Source organism: Ascaphus truei, chromosome 12 (genome assembly GCF_040206685.1).
Source record: "Ascaphus truei isolate aAscTru1 chromosome 12, aAscTru1.hap1, whole genome shotgun sequence".
Classification (NCBI taxonomy): domain Eukaryota; kingdom Metazoa; phylum Chordata; class Amphibia; order Anura; family Ascaphidae; genus Ascaphus; species Ascaphus truei.
Window position 1 is genome coordinate 46,017,363 of NC_134494.1, and position 10,280 is coordinate 46,027,642.

At 48.8% G+C, this 10,280-nt stretch overlaps 1 long non-coding RNA gene across 1 annotated transcript; it reads right to left on the minus strand.

The window, feature by feature from the left end:
• Positions 1-202: 202 nt before the first annotated feature.
• LOC142464221 (uncharacterized) lies at positions 203-10,002 on the minus strand. The gene is made up of 2 exons (XR_012787620.1): positions 9,772-10,002; positions 203-2,200 (listed from the first exon to the last, which is right to left on the minus strand). It is a non-coding gene; the product is annotated as an uncharacterized LOC142464221 (long non-coding RNA).
• Between the last annotated feature and the right edge of the window lie 278 nt (positions 10,003-10,280).

A 10,280-nucleotide genomic window follows, 5' to 3' on the forward strand; every position in this document is an offset into this window, starting at 1 on the left:
AGCAGTCAGTCTGGCAAACAGCAGTCAGTCTGGCAAACAGCAGTCAGTCTGGCAAACAGCAGTCAGTCTGGCAAACAGCAGTCAGTCTGGCAAACAGCAGTCAGTCTGGCAAACAGCAGTCAGTCTGGCAAACAGCAGTCAGTCTAGCAAACACCAGTCAGTCTAGTGTGAAAGCGTGGAAATAAAATCAATGAGTCAAGGGTTCAAAGTAACAGGTGAGTTTATCTGTACCAAGGCACAATTGGGAGACAAGAATTCAAAGAAAGAACTCATGCCTCTGAAGACATATTGCTTAGTATCACATTTTTATACATTTCAAAATGAGTAATACACCCCTTAAGGGGGCTGGCTTAGAGATAAATGATGATATGATGACATGCAAAAATACAGAATTAGTTGATACATAAATATGCTTCATATGCTATATTCTTATCGATAATTTACCATAATGTGGGCCTCTTAACCTTGTGAGACATAAGGGAGTTACTGTGTTCAGCCCTGTATGTGTACTGTAGATAACAACTACACTATGGTCAGCAGGAATATCTTAAGACAGGACAAATTGCTTACGAATGCTATTTCAATTCTTGCCTGCCTTGTAGGAATTATACAAGGGTGGGTTAGATCCAGAAGCGATACTCTGCAGAATCAAACATTCATAGTTCATTCACGAATGAAACAAATTGGCATGCATACAAACATACGGTTAGGCCAAAATGGAGGTGATGATAGCCACACACATTATCTCAATCTTCACAGTCCTCTCTTTTTATTCTTGAAAACATAGTCTTTTAAGGATAATTCAGATAAAACTCAGAAGCGTTGCACTGACCTGGAGGGCCCCGATTTGCATGGCTTTGATAGTTCTGGAAACTCACAGAGCTGCTGGCTTAGCATATCAGCCCGGTTGGTCTTTCTGCCATCATCTTCATCTGTATTCCATTGAGGAGGACTGACTTTTCCTTCTGAGATTGCATCTTCCGTAGTCTGTGATCAGTGGCATGGCCTGGGTAGAGGGTGTTACACACCTTTGCAGTATGGATTTACTGCACATGGCACAGACATACAAATCAATCAGAACTGCAAACACACAGACAAATCCATTCATCAGTTTCGCTTCTAGAAAACCAACCAACATGGTAATTCCTAACAAAACACACCTCTTATCCCCACCTTTCCTTAATCTCTCCTGTATCTCTGCGATCTTCTCTACCTCATGCTCAATCTTACCACTTTGATCTCTAAATAACATAACATTGCTCTTTAACTCGGTTCCACAAATCCAATACACTCCCCTAGGTAAACTAGAATTTGTGCAAGCACTTTTTACTATCTTAATTAAACCTGAAAAATTAAGGCCACATCCTCCCTGTAAATTTTTAGTTCAGGGCTGTAAATACATTTTCATACAAGTTTCATTGGTTGGTGGAGACACCTGACCCATAAATTGATTTGTTGTTCCCAGTGTAATTTCCACCTACAGGAACCTCATTTACCAGTGGAATTCGGTTTAGAAAAGTTCCCTGTAAACAAATTCAAATTAACGTTTCATCATTTTAAATTCGGCATTAGTGTAAGGTATCCCTACTCAACGGGTTAAATGGAATTCTCTCTTACGTCATTGGGGGCCACCAGAGTATGGCAGGGATTCATTGTATATATTCCCTTGTGACCCATTAACCTGTGTAGCATTGTGCAAGTTTGTGTGATTGTCTGCAAAATGATGTGACCATAAAACAATAAACATTACAAATATTTCAAAACTGATCATCCCTTGTCATCTGGATGGCATAGGCTGATCTTGCCTAGCGAGGCATACATCTTAAAAACACACTCTAAAGCATAAAAAAATAATATTGAGTCCTGAAAAAACAAATTGTTCGTTAAAGTCCGGGCCTTGATAATATTGAGTTCAGAAAAAACAAATTGTTCGTTAAAGTCCGGGCCTTGATAATATTGAGTTCAGAAAAAACAAATTGTTCGTTTAAGACCGGGCCTTGCCTGAAGTCTTAATTCCTTGGTGGTTAAATGTTCTAGGATTATTGTGCCTAGATACACTAACAGTTGGTAAAAAACACTGGCTTGATGATTCTTTGTCTTTGTTAACTGTTTACGGTGGTGCCGGCACTTTTTTCTTGCGATGATGCTGCTTTGTATTCGCCTTGGTAGACTGTATAAGCTGCACCTGAGTTTGGAGAGACTTAAACATTTCATTAATAAAAGCACAAGGAGAGCGCTTTTAGCCACTATAATTTAGTTTCAGCACAAATTTTTTTGTTTTTCACCACTATCTTGGCATCCGCATATAAAATAAACACAAAAACACTTTGCTCACCAACTACAAAAGAAAGAAATCAACGGCGCATAGGGAAGTATCGTAAGAGAACACTGATAAGTGACAAGAGGTTGTCACTAAAAGTCCCTAAAGCTTGCACTCATTGTAAACTGTAAAATATACATAAAGTACCAGTTAAATAACTAATACCACTAATATCAAATTTATTACAGACAAAATGGGAAATATCCACATAAACCTAACTATAACACAACTAAAACGTATACAACTTTTTTACAAGCTAAAAACTTACGAAATGCATAAAATGACAACTAATAAATCATAAATAAAAGAGTCCCCATGTGAACGAAACGAACAGTATACGGTAAACAAAAATGCTAATATGAACACGAGTGTAAAGCCCTATCAGAACATGAGGGGCCAGTGACCATAATATACTAACAATGCTAATTAGCTTCACCACAAAACACTGCAGAGTAGCAGCTTATCACATTAATACTTAGTTCCCAAACAGACTCAAAATAAAGCTATCCAATAGTTATGCTGGAAAATGTAAAGAGATGGGGTATATCCCTCTCTACATGAATATTCATGAAATAACATGTTGCTATGTGTAGCAATGAGTAGACAGCACCAAAACACAACACAATATGAATGGAGTCATATCGGCAAGGAATGCTCAGGGATAAATAACAAAACAACACACATAAGGTAATGTTGCAATGAAAAAAATAGGCAGAGTCCGCATATAGACAGGTGTGTTATGGAAAATCATATAAATTATCCTCTCTTTTGTTCATATGCAAATCCTATGACATGTGAACAGTATATGACATAAAGGATGATGGTATTTAAAACATCAGCAGCTTGAGATTTAAATATATATCATGAATTTGACAATAGCTACTGCTTTAAAAAATAAAATCTAGATTGCCTACAGTTGCATTCTTTAAAATGAGAGGCTATAGATCAGGGTTCAAATTAAGACACCTTTTGGAGGGAAAGGAGAGGTAATGGTTAAAAGTTATAAAAATACATCACATATGCAGTTAACTTTATAGGAAAAATTATTTCATATCTGATTTTATGCTTACTCGTTTATATTGTACGCTTTGTGAAGTACTGAGTATACTTTTGACACTATTCAAATACGGAAATACATATTAAATATTATTGTATTGTTAATAAAACAATTATAACAAATAGAATTAAAAACATAGAACAAATAGAATTTAAACGTGTTTACTGGTTTCTGCGTAGAGGTAATTTGGATACTGCATGTGGGGATTATAACCCCTTCTTGTAATAATTCCTACATAATGGGGGCTATGCCATCTAAAGCATTTCATAAACTGAGGTATTTATCCTAAAATAGATACAAAAAACAGAAAGCACAATAAATAAGCATAATTTCACATTTCTCTGATACAGAGCAAAATGAACTTTACAAAAAAATAAGAGAAAAACCCAAAACAGACCTGTTTGACACTGCAAACTTAGTCCAAAAATAAATACATTACAGTATCATTCTCTTTCCCCATACGATAAGCTGCTTTTAAACATTTTTTTTCCCCTCTCAGCTTCTAGCTAACTTTTCATGCCTGGAACGTGGTCTTTGTACATTCCTTAAGCTGGAGGAGGGGGACCAGCCCGCTTGGCTGCTTTTAACCTTCTCTCTTTTAAATGACTGCTGTTCAAAAATCAAACGAGCAGTGTATTTAAGAAAACAAACCGTTAGTTTCCTAATATAAGTTTGAACAGAGAAACCTTGATAACTACAAACAAAAACCATCTCTGCAATCCTTCCTATAAAACATAAATCTTATTGTTTTATTTACTATTAATTTCTTATCTTTCTTACACACCCCCACACACACATATACACACGTTCTCTGAGTTTATCTTCCATCAACATTCATTCTCCTTTCTACAAAACTCCAACATGATCATAATCTTGTGGGCCAGAGTAAAACTTAATAAAGCTTCCTTACTCCATAAGATCAGACTCTTTCTTTTTTTGTTTAAATAAAAAAATAAACATTTACTTTTTTTAAAACTTTGCATTCTAGATATACCTTGCTTTTAGTCCTGACTCCTCTAAATCAGCACATAAAATTTAAATTTAAAACTTCATTTAAATATTGTAACACAGTATCTCCTACGCCCAGGAACAAAAAATGTGCTTCAGTAAAAAATACAAATTCATATTTGAGTCAGGGTGAAATGACTTCTTTTTACAATTGCCAAATTTTCATTCTCTTTTAAAATATTCAGAAAAAGGAGGAGGGAACACAGGGTGATTGTGGCCCTCAAAGAATTCACCTAAATGCACACCACTATGTATATAAAAATTAACTTTTAATAAGTGATTACTTAAAACATATATTACCGTAGAAAACTTGTCCCTGAGGAAGCTCCTTTGCTGGAGGGAAACGCGCGTTGGACGCGCAATGTTGCCAGTCTCCTACTTGGAGCTGTTTTAATGTAGTGGTTATTAGTTCCTGGGTCAGTGTGCACAGTTCCTGACACTTGGCTAATTTTAGTCCTGTGTTTACATGCCAGCGTGTCTTTGCCTTCACCTCCTACCTAGTGCACTATGCACCTTCACAGTACATATGCCTGAGACTCATTATCTTTGGCTGCTGTGAGTGTTAGTCCCTCACTCATGTTTTATGCACCTATTAAACTCATCCTACGATTTAGAGAGGTGTATGATACTATATCACAGGACTAGGAGGGCTGACTACATATTCACCCATTTTATATAGTCTCGCTGACTAATTTATACCTACCATCTGGCCTGCTAGCTGACCCAGAGGAGTTCACACCCTGACTTTTAGCATTATATGCCACCCATATCCCACCTTCATTAGCAGGGTATTGGGATAGCAAGCAATATTTATGTGTTGGCATATATGCTCGGTATCTTTGGTTTAATTTATTTTTAATTCACGTTACACCATTCTACGGTAATATATGTTTTAAGTAATCACTTATTAAAAGTTAATTTTTATATACATAGTGGTGTGCATTTAGGTGAATTCTTTGAGGGCCACAATCACCCTGTGTTCCCTCCTCCTTTTTCTGATTCACTTTATCAGTTCACAGTTTGCACCCACTACACAATTACCAATTCATTTATCTATTTATTTCACTCAATTAGTATGGTTTTGTGATCACTCCCTACCCCTCCCCCTGTTGTTGGGAAGGGGAGTGGGTGAGGGGGGGGGGGAAGGGAGTGGGTGAGGGGGGGGGGGAAGGGGAGTGGGTGAGGGGGGGGGGGAAGGGGAGTGGGTGAGGGGGGGGGGAAGGGGAGTGGGTGAGGGGGGGGGGGAAGGGGGGAGTGGGTGAGGGAGGGGGGAGTGGGTGAGGAGGGGGGGAGTGGGTGAGGGAGGGGGGGAGTGGGTGAGGGAGGGGGGGAGTGGGTGAGGGAGGGGGGGAGTGGGTGAGGGAGGGGGGGAAAGGGGAGTGGGTGAGGGAGGGGGGGAAAGGGGAGTGGGTGAGGGAGGGGGGGAAAGGGGAGTGGGTGAGGGAGGGGGGGAAAGGGGAGTGGGTGAGGGAGGGGGGGAAAGGGGAGTGGGTGAGGGAGGGGGGGAAAGGGGAGTGGGTGAGGGAGGGGGGGAAAGGGGAGTGGGTGAGGGAGGGGGGGGAAAGGGGAGTGGGTGAGGGAGGGGGGGAAAGGGGAGTGGGTGAGGGAGGGGGGGAAAGGGGAGTGGGTGAGGAGGGGGGGAAAGGGGAGTGGGTGAGGGAGGGGGGGAAAGGGGAGTGGGTGAGGGAGGGGGGAAAGGGGAGTGGGTGAGGGAGGGGGGGAAAGGGGAGTGGGTGAGGGAGGGGGGGAAAGGGGAGTGGGTGAGGGAGGGGGGGAAAGGGGAGTGGGTGAGGGAGGGGGGGAAAGGGGAGTGGGTGAGGGAGGGGGGGAAAGGGGAGTGGGTGAGGGAGGGGGGAAAGGGGAGTGGGTGAGGGGGGGGAAAGGGGAGTGGGTGAGGGGGGGGGAAAGGGGAGTGGGTGAGGGGGGGGGAGGGGAGTGGGTGAGGGGGGGGGAAGGGGAGTGGGTGAGGGGGGGGGAAGGGGAGTGGGTGAGGGGGGGGGGAGTGGGTGAGGGGGGGGGAGTGGGTGAGGGGGGGGAAGGGGAATGGGTGAGGGGGGGGAAGGGGAGTGGGTGAGGGGGGGAAAGGGGAGTGGGTGAGGGGGGGGAAAGGGGAGTGGGTGGGGGGGGAAGGGGAGTGGGTGGGGGGGGGGGGAAGGGAGTGGGTGGGGGGGAAGGGGAGTGGGTGGGGGGGAAGGGGAGTGGGTGGGGGGAAGGGGAGTGGGTGGGGGGAAGGGGAGTGGGTGGGGGGGAAGGGGAGTGGGTGGGGGGGAAGGGGAGTGGGTGAGGGGGGGGGAAGGGGAGAGGGTGAGGGGGGGGGGGAAGGGGAGTGGGTGAGGGGGGGGAAGGGGAGTGGGTGAGGGGGGGGAAGGGGAGTGGGTGAGGGGGGGAGGAAAGGGGAGGTAGCGCCGGGGAGGTAAGGGAGCGCTGGGGTAGGAGGGCCGCGCCGCGCTTCCCCTCCGTCTGGAGCCGGTGCAGGGCGGCGCACGTGATGGGGGGGGGGGGACGGACAGAGGGTGTGTGTGTGTCCTGTCTGTCTATCTGTGTCCTGTCTGTGTAGGGACACAGGGAGACACATACAGACACAGACACATTGACAATTTCACAAATATATAGTATTGCACAGCAGATGCTAATGCCAATTATTGACTATGGAGACATAGTATATGCAGGCCTGCACAACTCCAGTCCTCGAGGGCCGTAAACAGGCCAGGTTTTCAGGATATCCCTACTTCAGCACAGCTGGCTCAATTAGTGTCTCAGTATGACTGAGCCACTAATTGAGCCAGCTGTGCTGAAGTAGGGATATCCTGAAAACCTGGCCTGTTTACGGCCCTCGAGGACTGGAGTTGTGCAGGCCTGGTATATGGCTCGGCTCCTCAAACCCACCTTAGCAAACTTGACACCCTCTACAATTCAATTTGTCGTTTTATTCTCCAATGCAACTACAACACACATCACTGCGAAATGCTCAAAGAACTAGATTGGTCATCACTAGAGTCTAGGCGCAAAGTTCACCTTTCCTGTCTCACCCTCAAATACTTTCTGGCCAAGCTACCCAGCTACCTGAACAAGCTCCTCACCCCTACCACATGCAGTACCTATCACCTGAGATCAGACTCCAAAAGACTATTCATGGTCCCAAGACTCAACAAAGTATCCGGACGTTCCTCCTTCTCCTTCCGTGCACCCCAAAACTGGAACAACCTACCAGAGACTCTCGTATCCACCACCAGCTTAAGTTCTTTCAAATCTAAGGCTGTCTCACACTTTAATCTGGTCTGTAACTGTTTCATACGCTCATAATATATATTTTCTTTAACTGTGCATGCAATGTCTTGTATATAATGTATAACCTGTTCACGGTATGTAACTGTATTTGTAACCATGTATTATTTGTCTTAACTCTGTGCCCAGGACATACGTGAAAACGAGAGGTAACTCTCAATGTATTACTTCCTGGTAAAATATTTTATAAATAGATAAATAAATAATAAATACACACACACACTAACTGTACCTGGTGTAACACACACATGAAAGGGGAGTGGAGGGGGGTGAAGGGGAGTGGAGGGGGGGTGAAAGGGGAGTGGAGGGGGGGTGAAAGGGGAGTGGAGGGGGGTGAAAGGGGAGTGAAAGGGGAGTGGAGGGGGGGTGAAAGGGGAGTGGAGGGGGGGTGAAAGGGGAGTGGAGGGGGGTAAAAGGGGAGTGGAGGGGGGGTAAAAGGGGAGTGGAGGGGGGGGGGGTAAAAGGGGAGTGGAGGGGGGGGGGGTAAAAGGGGAGTGGAGGGGGGGGGGTAAAAGGGGAGTGGAGGGGGGGGGGGGTAAAAGGGGAGTGGAGGGGGGGGGGGTAAAAGGGGAGTGGAGGGGGGGGGGGGGGTAAAAGGGGAGTGGAGGGGGGGGGGGGGGTAAAAGGGGAGTGGAGGGGGGGGGGGGTAAAAGGGGAGTGGAGGGGGGGGGGGGTAAAAGGGGAGTGGAGGGGGGGGGGGGGTAAAAGGGGAGTGGAGGGGGGGGGGGGGTAAAAGGGGAGTGGAGGGGGGGGGGGGGTAAAAGGGGAGTGGAGGGGGGGGGGGGTAAAAGGGGAGTGGAGGGGGGGGGGGTAAAAGGGGAGTGGAGGGGGGGGGGGGGTAAAAGGGGAGTGGAGGGGGGGGGGGGGGTAAAAGGGGAGTGGAGGGGGGGGGGGGGGTAAAAGGGGAGTGGAGGGGGGGGGGTAAAAGGGGAGTGGAGGGGGGGGGGGTAAAAGGGGAGTGGAGGGGGGGGGGGGTAAAAGGGGAGTGGAGGGGGGGGGGGGTAAAAGGGGAGTGGAGGGGGGGGGGGTAAAAGGGGAGTGGAGGGGGGGGGGTAAAAGGGGAGTGGAGGGGGGGGGGGGTAAAAGGGGAGTGGAGGGGGGGGGGGTAAAAGGGGAGTGGAGGGGGGGGGGTAAAAGGGGAGTGGAGGGGGGGGGTAAAAGGGGAGTGGAGGGGGGGGGTAAAAGGGGAGTGGAGGGGGTGTGAAAGGGGAGTGGAGGGGGTGTGAAAGGGGAGTGGAGGGGGTGTGAAAGGGGAGTGGAGGGGGTGTGAAAGGGGAGTGGAGGGGGTGTGAAAGGGGAGTGGAGGGGGTGTGAAAGGGGAGTGGAGGGGGTGTGAAAGGGGAGTGGAGGGGGGGTGAAAGGGGAGTGGAGGGGGGGTGAAAGGGAGTGGAGGGGGGTGAAAGGGGAGTGGAGGGGGGTGAAAGGGGAGTGGAGGGGGGTGAAAGGGAGTGAAAGGGAGTGGAGGGGGGGGGTGAAAGGGGAGTGGAGGGGGGGGGTGAAAGGGGAGTGGAGGGGGGGGGGTGAAAGGGGAGTGGAGGGGGGGGGGTTGAAAGGGGAGTGGAGGGGGGGGGGTGAAAGGGGAGTGGAGGGGGGGGGGGTGAAAGGGGAGTGGAGGGGGGGGGGTGAAAGGGGAGTGGAGGGGGGGGGTGAAAGGGGAGTGGAGGGGGGTGAAAGGGGAGTGGAGGGGGGGAAAGGGGAGTGGAGGGGGGGTGAAAGGGAGTGGAGGGGGGTGAAAGGGGAGTGGAGGGGGGTGAAAGGGGAGTGGAGGGGGGTGAAAGGGAGTGGAGGGGGGTGAAAGGGGAGTGGAGGGGGTGAAAGGGAGTGGGGGGGTGAAAGGGGGTACAGATAGTGTGTGTGTGTCCTGTCTGTATGTGTGTGTGTGAGTCCTGTCTGTATATGTGTGTGTGTCCTGTCTGTATATGTGTCCTGTCTGTATATGTGTGTGTGTGTCCTGTCTGTGTAGGGACACAGGGAGACACGGACACATTGAACACTTTCACAATTATATAGTAGATATAACCGTATCAACTGGGGTTCCCCGGGGTGAGGGCGGTATAAGAGGGGGTGAGGGCGGTATAAGAGGGGGGAAGCGGTCACTCACCGAAGGATTAGAGGTTCTGGATAGCTGACATACGATAAGATGCGGGGTTCCTGGGCGGCGCGCCGCAGTGAGGCGGGATACGGAGACATAGCGGCTGCTCGTGTTGGGAGCTGGGTGCACACGTGGCCGCAAAATGGCGGCGGCGCCTTATATAACCCTCCCCCGGCGCGTAATTCTGACGCACGCCGTGGAGGAAGCGTCATTGGGGCGGGCGAGGCGGCTGCAGCCATCTTGAAGGCTGGCAGGCGGTTCCCTTACCCCTCCGTGTGTGGCAGCAGCCGCCTGCCAGCTTTCAAGATGGCTGCCGCTGCCTCGCCCGCCCCAATGACGCTTCCTCCCGCCCACCCCCAACTCCCCAGGGCGGCGGCGGCGCGCGTCATAATTACGCGCCCGGGAAGGTTATATAAGGCGCCGCCGCCATTTTGCCGACCACGTGTGCACCCAGCTCCCAACACCAGCAGCCGCTCTGTCTCCGTATCCCGCCTCACTGCGGCGCGCCGCCCAGGAAC